The 10,391-nt window shown below is 40.4% G+C and overlaps 1 protein-coding gene across 22 annotated transcripts in view; it reads left to right on the forward strand.

Moving 5' to 3' along the window:
* The window catches only part of NRCAM (neuronal cell adhesion molecule), a 319,465-nt gene that overhangs the window by 110,764 nt on the left and 198,310 nt on the right, over positions 1 to 10,391 (forward strand). The gene's annotated exons all lie outside the window — the stretch shown is intronic.

A 10,391-nucleotide genomic window follows, 5' to 3' on the forward strand; every position in this document is an offset into this window, starting at 1 on the left:
ATAAGTTTTGAAATCAGGAGCTTTGAGTTCTTCAACTTGATTTAACTTTTTCAAGATTGCTTTGGCTCTTCTGGGTTCCTTGAATTTCCACATGACTTTTAGCTTGAGAAATATTTCAATCTTCAAAACTTCTCTTTTATTTATTTTCCTTCCTCTCTATTCTTTCATGTAGTGTTAGTTTGTATTTGCTCCTCCCTCTTCTTCTCCAATCACTTACCTGGGCCTCTTTCTGAGAACCAATCAGGTGTTAATTAATCCTTTTGGAAATGTCAGCTGATTAAACTTGGACCTTGCAGATGTTTGACTGGGGAAGATGTATTTATAGTGATCTTGGGCTTTTTCCTTCCCCACCTATCCTTTTCCAATTAATTGATAAGTCTGTAGCCCTCCGTCTACCCCAGTATCATTTGGGAATTCAGTTCCTTGGTACATGTCTACAGATCCAACTCCCCTGAAACATACTATTGGAATTATTTTACCATTGTTAGCAACTTCCATACATTAGAGACAGATTAATTATACAGAATATGGTTATAATTGTATTATTTTTCCTGCTTGAAAACATTTTGGAACGTGGATGATTCTCAAAAAATACTGAGAGAAGCCAGACACAAAAGACTATGTATTTATGGACTTCATTTTTATGAAGTCCAAGAGCAGACAAAAGTAATCAATAGGAATAAAATTCAGAACATTGGTTGCCACTGGAGGAGGGGGAGGGGAATAGACTTGAATGAGACAAAAGGAAATTATCTAGGGTGATGGAAATGTTCTATAGCTATATCAGGTCATTTATTACATGAGTGTAGACTTGTGTCACAACTTACTGAACTGAACACTAAAGATCTGTGCATTTTCTATGTAGAATTACACTTCAAAATTTTTAAAGTGAAAAATAGAATGAAAACTTTTGGTGATTTTTTATTGCCTTCAGCTCAAACTCTTCAAGTTGTCATTTAGAACTTTTGAAAAACCTAAGGTCTCTGTAAGTTTCTCTCTTTGTTTCCCTCTCACATCTTGCGATTCAGCAAAATAGAATTTTCATTGTTCTTCACATGCACCATGATTTCCCACTTCTGTGTCTTTACTCTCACTTTTCCCTCAATCAGGAATGTCTTTCAATCCTGCTGTGTCAAAATGATCTTTTCTCAAATTAATGTCAAAAGCCAGACCTCTTCTCTAAACATCTTACTTGGTAGCATTCTGTATTTCTTGTATGAGAGTCTTGACTTTTCCCTGATTTTATTGTAATTATTTAAATATCTATGTCTGTAGTGTTTGCAACGTGCCTGGCACTGTTTGTCAACATCCTATTCCAACTTCAGCCTGTAAATTCCATTAAAAGCGAGATTACTCATATTTGCCTTCTTTCATCCACAGAATTAGGTAAGCATTTATTAAATGGATGTATGTATAGATAGAGATAGATGGATTAATTAATTAATTAATTGGAGTGTATAGGACAATGGGGAATATTGGGGAGGGGAAGCTATCTCGGCATTTAAAAAAAAAAAACCAAAAACCTCTAACATACCTTGTGTCTTACTTGTAAGGTATAAAGAATAAGATGAAATATGATAGGTGATAAATAAAATTTGGTGGCTATCAGCCAGGTCCTGAGGCTATAAACATACCTATGCAAATCTGAAAACCATGACAGCTTACAGCTTCTGTGACGACTTTTAAACAGTTTCATACAGTCTGTGAAGTCAGTTCCCCTGTTATATTCTTCCAGCTTCTGGGGGTTTACTGTCCTCATTCTGACAGTGCCTTCAGACTTTGTCTTCAGGCAGTAATTCCCAACCAAGGCATCTGACATGCTGATGTTGCCCAGAGGCGATACTCAGTTGATTTTGCTAATAGGGTAAGTAAACCAACTCCCCTTGACAGGAGGGAGTGACTTACAGTGTTCAGGGAGTGGGCTGAAGCTCAGGCAACAGAGATCTGGCAGTTATTGGCAGTTGAGACACAAGCTTTTAGGAGGAGCCGGTGCATTGTGGGTCATGAGAACCTATCTATAAATGCCAATTCATTGTCACCTGGCATTGGCAAAACTTCCCTATAAAACCAACCAAAATAAAGCTACCATCTCCCGCTTTAAAAAATTATTTTATGGGGGAATACTAGGAAGGTGGCAGGAAACTACTAAACCCTTAAAAAGAAAGCATGACCAAAGGACATTTGGTGAGGTAAAAGGAATATTTGTGATTTTCATGATTGATTTATTAAGATTTCATTTGTAAGATTCTTATACACAGACAAGCCAGTTCTTTTGGATGCTAGGCTTCTCCACCATTCCTGCCATACTTGTTGTTTTCAAGGGATGGGAGACCTTGATAGCCAAGGGAAGATAGATATATCTCTATATATTTTTCATTGCTGCACCACACATCTTACAGGATCTGAGTTCCCCAACCAGGGATTGAACTCAAACCCTTGGCAGTGACAGCACCAAGTCCTAACCACTGGACATCCAGGGAATTCCTGCCAAGGGAATAATATTTCAGCTTCATTCTTCCCTTTCTCAAGTAGGCCACCTTAGCAGGGGGAGGGAAAAACATAACTAGGGAAATCTGAATATTTGTTCAGAATCTCTTAATTCATTGTGTTGTATGTGTGACTTATAGATGAATCTAAGTCAGATTCCTTTGGCTCCTCTTTTGGCCTGTATATTTATGTTTTGCAGGCTGTAATGATTTTTTTAAACAATCTTTTTTCAATTCCTGGTTAAGCAGATTCTCAGACCATGATCATATACTGTTTTGCTGTTGGACCATTTGTAAAATGGGGGTATATATACATTTCTAGTGTACACTGTTGGTTTTTTTTTAATCGTACTCATTTCTATTTGGCTGTGCTGGGTCTTTGTTAGTACATGGGTTTTCTTTGAGTTGCGCCAAGCGGCGGCTTCTCTGTGGTTGCAGTGCGCAAGCTTCTCATTGTACTGGCTTCTCTTGTTGGGAAGCGTGGGCTCTAGGCTCGCAGACTTCAGTAGTTGGGCCACGTGAACTCAATAGTTGCAGCTCCCAGGTTCTGAAGCCCAGACTCAGGGGTTGTGTAGCATGGACTTAGTTGCTCTGCCGCATATGGGGTCTTCCAGGATCAGGGGTTGAATCCATGTCTCCTGCATTGGCAGGCGGATTCTTTACCACTGAGCTACCAGGGAAGCTCTACATGTCCAGTACACTGTTAATTAGCAGTGGTGATAAGGGTCATCCTCGTTTTGTTCCTGATTTTTAAAGATAGTGCTTTTAACATGTCACTGTAAACTGTGATATTTACAGTAAGTTTTGGGTAAATTTCTCTTGTCAGGCTAAAGACGTTTCCTTTGCATCCTGGTTTTCTAAAAGCTTTCCCTTGAGTGAGCAATGAATTTTATTGAATATTTTTCTGTATTTGATGACATGAGCATACAATATTTCTCCTTTAATATTGTGATAGAGTGAATTATTTAATATATTTTCTAATAGTGAAACATTTATATATTCCTTGGAAAATCTATTTTATAGTCATACATTTTTAAGCACTGCTGTATGTTTCATTCAGTAGTATCTAGTGGAATTGGGAGCTAGGTTTTGAAGGCTGTCTAAAGTAACTTGTGGCTCCATGATTCTGTGATTTGTTTTCAAGGACTCCCTGATTTATATAAAACTTAGGGAAGGATGGGTCCATGATATTTTTCCCTCATGTGAGGAAACTGAAACTGGAAAATATTAAACAACCAATCTAACATCACACATTGGAAACAAGAGTTATGTGAAGTGCTGGTGCTTCCTGGGTTTTTACAGTTCTGTGACTTCCTAGTTTATGAACCCAGCATTTCCTCTGGACAGTGGAGATCATAACAACCCCTACCTCGTGAAGCAACAGCTCATGTAAAGTACTTTGTCCAGTGCCTGGCACGTGGTGAAAAACTCACTCATTCATTCATTCTTTCAACTAATGATCATTGCACACCTGCTGTGTGTTCTGGAGCTGAGGATACAGTAGAAAATAAGACAGAAGAGATGCTTGTTTCCAAGAAGTTTGTATTCTAGCAGTGAGAGACAAATCCTAAATTCACATAAAAGAAAATGGAAAGCCGTTAAAAGATTTCCAGAATGAAGGTAGCATGATGCAGTTTAAGGAGATGACTGGTACTTGCTTGGGGGAACAGACCTTAGGAGGCAAATTTGGAAACTATTTATGTTCTTTGAGGCAGGTAACGATAGTGGCTTGACTGAAATGGTAATAGCAAAGTCGGTAAGAAATGGATCTGGAGTGTACTTCTGAAGCATAATCAACGGTATTTGCTGATGGGTTATCGTGTAAGTGAATGTTAGAATTTTTTTTTTAAGTTAACAATTTATAGTTATGACTACTGTAGAGATATGGGTGTGGGCAAAAAGGACAAGTCAGGCTGACTGCTAGTTTTCTTTATTTGAACAGCTAAGCCATGCTTTTTACTGATATCAGAATGTTTAGGGGAACAGAAGATTTTTCCCACAAAGGGAAATAAGAGTTGATTGTCATTAAAAAAATTAGCCATAATTTTCTCAGCCTTCTGATTGTAGTCTGACCCACGTTGCTTTTTGTCTTTTCTTCTCCAAAATATTTATGAATTTATGTTAAGGGAATAAAAAGAACATTTATTTTAGTTAAAAATAAATATAAAATGCAAGGAGAGCTTTATTTTTGACCAATCAACTTTCTCTTTTTATTTTCAATTACTTTTTCATTGTAGAAATATGGAATATTTTTATAATTTTTATAACTATATATTTTATAATATGGGAGCTGCTGCAAAGTGTGTAAAATATATTTTTTCACTAAAAGAAAATATATGGGGACTTCCCCAGTGGTCTAGTGGTTAGGACTTGGCGCTTCCACTGAGGATTGCTGGCTTTGTTTCCTGGTCAAGGATCTAAGATCTTGTAGGCTGCGTGGCATAGCCAGAAAAGAAAAGAAAACATATGTATGTAAACATGTTCATTTTCTTGATTACCCTTTAGCATTGCTCTCTCTAAGCATTGCTTCCTAGTGTGATTTATGTTTATTGTTAGTACCTGTCAAGTAAAACACTGTCAGAAAAAAATTTGCAACATATAAAAAAAGTTATTTCTAAATGTAGTTATTTTTTTATAGCAGCTCCCAGAAATGTTACATGAAAAATCTGTTTCCTCCAAACTGTAAGGATGAAAACCTGTATCACAGGCAGGATAGCCTTTCTGACATCCAAGCAGACCTGATGCTTTATCATATTTGCTTTCTTGAGTTGTTCTTCCGATGCTGGCCTACCAAGGAAAATTCTCTTTGACTTTAACTCAGATCACTGTTCAGTGCTTCTTTGATTAGATTATGCGTAAAATGTTACTGTCTGCCACTCACTGGAGATTAGGTAATTAAGATGCTCTTAATATTGCAAGAAAGACATTACAAGTCTCATTATTTTAATGGACTGTTGGGCTCCAGGGGTTTGATAATAGACTACAATAGCTTGCGTTCCAAGTTAGCAAAATTTAGTTTTGCCTGTTTGGCACCCTGAACTTGCAAGCTTTAGATGACTCGAGCTTTCAGAAGGAAGTAGTCTTGGATTAGTTCTTAGGGGGATAGGCCGTTCTTACAAATCATTTTCATCATCAGCATCATCCATACAATGGAGGCCTTATCACTAGTATCACTCAAGAACTAGCGATTCCACAGGCAGACGGTCAGTGGTCTTCTCATCTGTGCTTTGAGAGGGGTCCCTGAAGCCCTGAGGCACTCAGAGCGATGGCACAGCTGTCCCTGCTTTTTTTATGAGATTGTCTTTTAGAGCCCTCACGATGGATGACTAATAGGTCTGTACCATCCACATAACTGCAAGGCAATGTTTGCACTGGAAACGCAAAAAAAGACAACTATTTTCTTTTGTTAAGTTTGTATTATCTGCTTCCAAAAGTACCCATAATTCACTTCTTAAAAAGCCAGAAAATGAAAGCCAACTTCTGTTTCATCTTTGCAAATCTCTAATGAATTGAATTGTTTAAACCTGTCACAGTGGTAAGTCCAGTATCTCCCTCTCCAGGTTTGCCCCTCCTTCTGAGATGTCAAAAACTAAAGTGAAATAAATATGAAGTCTCAGGAACTCCAGTCCTAAAATCTTTCCAAAATTTCTGAGCTCAGTGGAGAGAGCCCTTATCTAGGCAGCCCAAGAGCGCTGCTGTTTCAACTACCAGCATTGCCTCTTGGTTCTCTGTGGTCCCATGATGAAGCTAATCTACTCTGTAAGGTACCTTGATGTCCCATCTTCCTGGGGAATGCGCTATGGCTTTTATTTTTATTTTATCTTTTTGGTTGTGTCATGTTATATGTGAGGTCTTAGTTCCCTGACCAGGAGTTGAAGCTTCACTCCCTGCATTGGAAGGCATAGTCTTAACCACTGGACTGCCAGGGAAGTCCCACATTATGGCTTTTAAAAGGAAGCAATGTTATCCCCTCCATGCCACACTTGATCAAGTGTTGTAATAAAGCATCTGTTCTGTGTCAAGCACTGTTCAGTATACCAAGAATACCAATGTACCAGTGGGGAATAAAAACCAAAACAGACAAGCTTCTGCAGGTAGCATGTATTCTACCGGAGGGCTGGGGCGGGGGGTGGGGGGGGGGGTGGGTCCCAATCAATGAGTAATTGATGAGTAATCTATCTTATATAATGCCATGAGAAGAAAGATGTTACTAATTTACATGTGGGTGGGGACCCACTAAACAGAGCCTGCCCCAGTGGCCCTTTGTCACAAATCTAAATCTAAGTCAGCTTGTACTTACAGTAAACCCTGCAGGGAATCCAAATGTATACTGATCAACTCCAACTCAACTTAGCTAGCTTACCTTACTCTGGAGAACAAGACCTGCTCCCCCTATAAGTAAATGCCCCACCTCCTGGCCAGTCATGCCTTATTTCCAGGTTGCCTCTTAACTCTCTATACAACTCATTCTTGCCCCCAGATCTATTGGGAACAGTGCTCCACTGCTTGGGAGGCACTATACTTTCCGAATTCATGGATTGTTTCCCCTTGAATAAAGGACGTCTGACCTGTTACTAAATTGTTTTAGTGTTGTCATTTGATACTGCCAACTAAACTGACAAACCATCTACTGGAAGACTATTGTAATTTCAAAATGTTGAACCATAAAAGAGAGAGAGAGAGAGAGAAGAGAGAAGGAAAAGAAATAAGCTAGATTATCCCCAAAGAAGGCTCTGAGATGAGGATTTGAGTGCACATAATTTATTTGGGAGCTGACCCCAGGAAGTACCCACAGGGGAGTGGGCCCATGAAATTAGGGAAGAGAGAAAGCCAACTGGGCCATAATGCTGAGCAGGTGATCTTGTTACCTGTGGGCAAGTGAAACTCAGTCCCACCATGAGCCTTGGGAGTCGGTTTAGAATGTGCCTCAGTGTCGTCACGAGCACAGGGGAAGGTGGCAGGGATGTTTATCTGCCAGCTCCTACTGGCCACGTGTGTCAGCTCCTAGTTCTTAGGCCTGCCCTGTGCAGAGGCTGAGCACCGCTGGGAAACCCTCCTGGTGGAGAATGGCAGATGCTGACATAGGAAGCCATCCACGTACCTGGAAGGATGAGCGCCAAGGGAATGGTGGAGGACCACCCCCAGTGTCTGTTACAGTGAGCATCTCAAGATTGTTGCTGTTCAGTCACTAAGTCATGGCCGACTCTTCGCAACCCTATGGCTGCAGCTTGCCAGGCGCCTCTGCCCTCTGCTGTCTCCCTGAATTTGCTCAAACTCATGTCCATTGAGCTGGTGATGCCAAGCAACCATCTCACCCTCTGCTGCCCCCTTCTTCTCCTGCCCTCAATCTTTCCCAGCATCAGGGTCTTTTCCAATGAGTCAGCTCTGCACAGTACCAAAGTATTGGAGCTTCAGCTTCAGCATCATTCCTTCCAATGAATATTCAGGATTGATTTCAAGATGGTTGAATGGTAATTTGAGATTACAATAAATACCGTGTTGGAGAATAGAGTCGTGTATATATATAACTGAATCACATTGCTAACACAACACTGTTAATCAGTTATACTACAATATAAAATAAAAATTTTAAAAATACCTGACAGAAGTGAAGTGGAAGAAAACTGTGGGGGTGGGAGGAGGGATGCCATTTTAGAGAGTATGGTGAGAAGTGGGAGCGGTGGGCATTTGAGAAAGTGACATTTGAATGGAAACCTGAATGTTGAGAATTGAAGTATGGGTAGACCCAAGGGAAACATCTCCAGTGGAGGGGCCTGCTAGTGTGAAAGCTCTGAAGTGTGAGAAGGCTTGTTAAGTCCAGGGAACTAAAGGAGACATGAAGGGTGAAGCACAGTCAGCAGTGGGGCAAATGGTAAAGGATTCATTGGATCAGGCAGACAGGGGCCTGCCTGCACAGAACCTTATAGCTGTGGCAAGGCATTGGGGTCTTATTTTGAATATGAGAAGCTTTTAGAGGGTTTTGAGCAGTATGTATGATCTAGTTTTGTTGTAAACAATCTCTGTGACCCTATGTGGGAATAAGAGTAGAAATGAGAGATGGATTGGGAGACTATTGTAACCATTCATGTGACAGGCTACTGTGACTTAAAGCATAGAAATAGAAATATTGCAGTGAGAGATATTCTTATGGTAAAGGGGAGTGCTTCCTGTTCATGCAGAAGTGATATTCAACCAATAAGAATCAAAGGATGAACTAGGTAGCAAATAAGATCTAAGAAATATAATCAAGAGAACAAGATTTAAGAGCACACACTTAAAGAGCAGTAGCAAGTATGTGCTGGGCTTCAACACTCAGTTGTGTCTGATTCTTTGCGACCCCGTGGACTGTAGCCTGCCAAGGCACCTCTGTCCATGGGGATTCTCCAGGATACCGGAGTGGGTTGCCATGCCCTCCCACAGGGGATCTGCCTAACCCAGGGATCGAACCCAAGTTTCCTGCATTGAAGGCAGATTCCTTACCGTTGAGCCACCACGGAAGCCCAATAAGAACTCTAGTGACATAAATATGCAGAAAGTCAAAGAGCCAAGAGGCACAAAGCAATAACAAAAATAAAGTGTAACCGAGCTATAACCTGGGCTGGTGTTCTTGGCCAGTCTCTGGGACATAGAGTAACAGTCAATTACATAATCCCAAAATTTCTGAAAAATCATGTTGAGTGTATATGGGCTTTTTTTTGCCCATCACATAGCAAAGCTTTCCCTAGTGTTCTTTGCCAATACATCCATCTCCTCACATAGCTCATCCACTCCTTGCCCTTTCCTAAAAACCTGCCTTCCCAGGTCTAAATTTCTAAAAACTCTACCAACAAAACTTAAGCCTGAGGTGCCCTTCCGTCACTCATTATCCTAATAGCTACTTAATTGCTATTTTTGCTCTTCATCCCTTCCCCCAGAGCCCACTGTTCCCTAAAATCTCCTTTTATGCTGTCAGTCCCTTAAGTGAAATATTTCTGAGTCTTATATTCCTGTCCTGAGGTTAATAGTCTCTTTAACTCCTCCCTCACAGCCCTCAGTCTCAGCTTAACAAAGCATGTCATGCTGTGAACATACCTTGTTGCTACCCTCTGAGTCTTTGCTTTTTCTCTTTCCCTCTTCTGGAATTTTCTGTCATGTCTCCTACACACACACACACACACACACACACACACACACACCGTCTCTGCCTACACACACACAAAAATATATTAGGTATCAAGTCTCTTTCTTAAACCTGTTCCTATACTCGGTGCATCCCAGCAGAGATTTAGCAACTCATAAAGTAGCACAGGTAAAAGCATTAGCTAAAGATTTGTTTGTTTATTGAGTGCCTACTTCATACCAACTTTTGTGCTTAGTGTACAAAGATGACTATAGCATGTAGTTGCTAGCCTTAAGAAGCTCAGTCCAGTAGAAGATTTGAATATGTAAATATATCCTCACTGAACATGACGAGTATGGTGAATGAAATATGCAGAGAGTATAGACTCTGGGCTATTCACACAGAGCAAGTTAGATGGAGGTATTCAGCTTGCCGGCACAGAGCCAAGACTGAGCTCAACCAGGACCAAGGAGAGCGCCTCGTGCACCCAGCCTTGAGACATTCTTCACATTTTTGGAAGCAGCTCAAAATTTTCTGTTAGCCTCTATCCCGACAAGCAAGTGTTTCTGGCTTAAAGGAACCTGGTTGGACATGTACTGAACCCCTTTGAGTTAGGAAAATACTCCTTCAACTTATGAAGTTGGAGGGTTTTAAGATTGCAGATAGTTGAGAGAATTTAATTCCTTAGATGGTTCTCTTGGATCATATTCTCAGGGATAATTCTCATTCTAGAAATTGAGATGGAACCCAGGACTTTATTTTGTTGGGATTTTCCCTCTCAGTCTTTGGGAGATTGGAGTCTAATG

Source organism: Odocoileus virginianus, chromosome 1, assembly GCF_023699985.2.
Source record: "Odocoileus virginianus isolate 20LAN1187 ecotype Illinois chromosome 1, Ovbor_1.2, whole genome shotgun sequence".
Lineage (NCBI taxonomy): Eukaryota > Metazoa > Chordata > Mammalia > Artiodactyla > Cervidae > Odocoileus > Odocoileus virginianus.